General features: G+C 35.9%; 1 non-coding gene across 1 annotated transcript; it reads left to right on the plus strand.

Moving 5' to 3' along the window:
• Window positions 1-1705: 1705 nt before the first annotated feature.
• On the plus strand, window positions 1706-1811 carry LOC144313158 (U6 spliceosomal RNA). Its single transcript, XR_013378886.1, has one exon. It is a non-coding gene; the product is annotated as a U6 spliceosomal RNA (small nuclear RNA).
• Window positions 1812-3918: the final 2107 nt, after the last annotated feature.

The raw sequence follows: 3918 nt of genomic DNA on the forward strand, positions 1-3918 counted from the left end.
TCCAAGGGAGCTTGTGAAAAATAGGAAGCATTTGTTCTGTTTTCTTAGCCGCTGTTGTAAATATCTCCTAGGACAAGAATCGTGATTAATAATAATCAATCAATCTGTCATGAAGGATTTATTAAATATATAATATGTATGCAGCACTATATTCCAGAAAAGTGGGATGTGCCAAGGAAAAACAGTGATTGAAATTAATATTTTGGTTTTGGTATTTTCACCACGTACACAGACTTCTCATCTGCAAAGTGGGATAATAACCTCACAGTTCACAGTTCTTTTGAAAGAACCAAAGATAAGATTGAGATTATGTAAATTAAGTAATTATCAAAGTGTAGCTGCTGTTTAATCAGTTTTTATTATTTTAAAAAGCTTTTTAAGTTAAAAAGAACTTAAAAACTTATAGGGATACCTGGGTGGCTCAATGGTTGAGCATCTCCCTTTGGCTCAGGTCATGATCCTGGGGTCCTGGGATGGAGTTCCATATCAAGCTCCCCGCAGAGAGCCTGCTTCTTCCTCTGCCTATGTCTCTGCCTCTATGTGTTTTTCATGAATAAATAAATAAAATCTTTTTTAAAAGCTGTATATTTATAAAAGTGATAAATACAAAAGTATCTAAGGGAAAAAGGATATACATTTTAATGTTATTTTATGTGCAGTTAAGTTGTTTAGGCTCCTTATTTGTGTCTGGGTTACCTTTGAAAACAGCTGCCCATGACACTTTCAAGAAAGATCTTACAATATTGTCAACAACTCATTTTCCTTTTAGAACTTCAGCTCTGAAATTTTCACGCTGTACGTATCTTCCCTCCCAGGTCCTATGAAACTTACTAAAAATAGATGTCTACACTTTTGCTTTCATTTCTTGTGACCCTTTTTTGTTCATGGATTTTGATTCTTTACTGCATGATGCTCACTATAGGAATTAGGACCACTTCGTTGTCAGCCTGCTGTGCATTTCTACCTAAATCAGCCACTTACTCTTTCCCAATCTCATAGCTAGAACTTAAACGTCAAGAATATATTTGGCATTTTTAATAGAATACAGATTTTTAGATCATTAAATTAAAGATCAATGACCCAAAAAAAAGGGCTTTTTTACTTTTCTGCTAGAAAATTGCTTTTTAAATTACTTTATGTCAGGGCACCTGGGTGGCTCAGTGGTTGAGTGTCTGTCTTTGGCTCAAGTAGTGATTCTGGGGCCCTGGGATCAAGTCCCACATCATACTGCCCACAGAGAGCCTGCTTCTCCCTCTGCCTATGTCTCTGCCTCTCTCTGTGTGTCTCTCATGAATAAATAAAATCTTAAAACAAGTAAATAAATAAAATTACTTTATGTTGAGTTTAAAGTCATTATTTTCAAAGTGAAGCTTCTGTCCCTTTTAACAATGTAAGCATTTCAAACTAGATGAAAAAATCAGTTTTTATTTTAATATTTCAAAAATGAATGTTTTATTACCTTAGTTTTTAAATATAAAATCTCTTACATTTTAAAATCTCTCTAGACTTTTTTTTAATTCTCCAGGAGTTCTCATTTATCAGATCATAAAAGGTATATATACATATATATGTATATGTATATGGTATATATGTATTCAATATTTTATATTGAAGTTTTAATAATAAGTTAATTTTATACTTTACATGTTCATATATGGAAGCATAATATACATGTATAAACCACACATGTAGAAAGAGAGAAATGGGGCTCACTTTGGCAGCACATATACTAAAATTGGAATGATGCAGAGAAGATTAGCATGGCCCCTGTGAAGGATGACATGCAAATTCATGAAGCAATGAAGCATTCCATATTAAAAAGAGAGAGAAAGAAAGAACAAGACAAGGAAAGGAAAAAAGAGAAGACTCTCACAGGACTGTATCGAGGCCATAGAAATGGATCACAGAAGACAGCACCCAATATTCTCATTTTCTAAGCTATAATTGCTCTGTTATTTCAAAAAACCATTCAGCAAAAAGTGATATATATTGTGTACATGATATTTTCACTTTCAGTTTATTCCATATTTGGAATTTTTAGAGAACTTTATTTGCTCACTCGACTTCATTTAATTCAACAGCCAGGAGCTGGTCGCTAGTACATAAGGCAATCCCCTATCTGTCTTACTACTAACAAACACACGACAAGGAAAAGAACCAGTGTCTGTTTTTATCACATCCATTCTACATACACAAACATATTCACACACACTTCAGTTAGCTTATTTCTTTCTTACTTTTGGCCACTTTGTCCCTGGAGGTCTGCTGTAGCTCTGCTTTATTTAGAGATTTGATCTCTTTGGACTCCTCTCTGGTATTTCTGGATCTTATGGCCCCCAGTGCCATGCTCTTTTCTTTCAGAATAGTTCACTGAACTGTAGCTGTGTGGGAATTGATTGGGAGTGCATCTGTAGCTTGGCACTCAGCAGGGGAGTACTGCCAACCAAGTCATCAATATGTGCTCCCACACAGCTGGTTCCTCTTACGTCCACTCGAAGATTCTCTATCAGAAACATCAGTCAGAAGGCGCACTCTGGAGTTGGGAGTCTGCCTTCTTGTATTTTATCCTTTTCCACTGATGGTACTGGAGCAAGCCCCACAGAAAATAAATCCGAGATATAAGCAAGTAGCCAGAAAAATTAAATCATGCTTTCTCATCACCAGTTGATATACCTATAAAAATTTGGAGCAATTACTCTGTTAATGACTCATGGAGGGTAAGCCTCCCAGAAACTCTGGTCATAGAATCACAATGGCTGCAGCTGCAGGAGGCTGGGCGGTTTCAACTTTCAGGCAATTCTTTGAACACAGCATTTTGATTTCAGTTTATATCTCTTGAGTTTCAATATGAGTAAACTCAGACTCAAAGCAAATCTTGGCACACTGAGATTTGGAACAGTAGTACCATCTGAAACCAGGAATTGCCCCCAGTGTGTGCAGAAGGTGACCCAGGTCCATGGAGAAATATTCAGACCTCTACAAATCAGTTAATAAAACAGAGCTGCATATTGAATGGCTTTTTTTTTTTTTTTTTTTTTTTTTAGAAAAAGTGCTGTTTTGTTTGCTTTGGGGTTTCACTGCCATGGTTTTGCACAGATGTGACAATGACTGGATTTTACTAAAAGAATATGCTTACTCTCCACCAGTTTTGGTCACACCCATGTTGGAATCAAACTTAAGGGAATAAAAACCCATCACATTGAAAATCTTGGGGGAAAAGTCAGTATATATGTTAATAATAAAAAGGTGTCTAATAGCATTTGCAGGAAATAAATTCTCTGCTGAAATCGTGCACAAAAGCTGAAAATGACTCAGATACCCTGGGTTTGTACTTCTGCCCGTGAAATAGTAGGAATTACAAACAGAAATGAAACTCTAAATATCCTCACAATTTGAGTAGCTACTTATTTAAACTCTTAAGAAATGAGACAAAAGGCCGAATTGTGAGCTGATCACTGGGAATTACCAATAGCATTTTAAAAATTAAATTTGAAGAGCAAAAAGGTAATGTATTTCCCTGGGCTTTTTGTTGTGGTGGTTGCTTTATTGATGTTGATGTGACTGGTTTTCCAAGGTCCATATCTGAAGTCCAGACATGTAACCCAAGAGTCTTTCAAAAGTCAATGTTTATCCAAGGGCTTTAAAAGAGCAGATTTTATGAATCCGATTTTGTTCTAAGTCTGAATATTTTAAGTTCCTTGAGGCCTAGCAGCTAAGAAATAATTAGTTTAACAGATTTCTGCTGTGACCTATCAGTCTACCTATATGCAGTAAGGGCCATTATGAAAATAGGAAATGGATAATTGTCTCATTTAAAATCTGAATTTAATTTTTCTTTTTCTAGAGAGAGAGAGCACATAGGGTAGTAGAGGGAGAGGGGGAGAGAATCTCAAGCAGGCTCTGTGGGCTCAGACTCAC

This window comes from Canis aureus, chromosome 4 (assembly GCF_053574225.1).
Source record: "Canis aureus isolate CA01 chromosome 4, VMU_Caureus_v.1.0, whole genome shotgun sequence".
Lineage (NCBI taxonomy): Eukaryota > Metazoa > Chordata > Mammalia > Carnivora > Canidae > Canis > Canis aureus.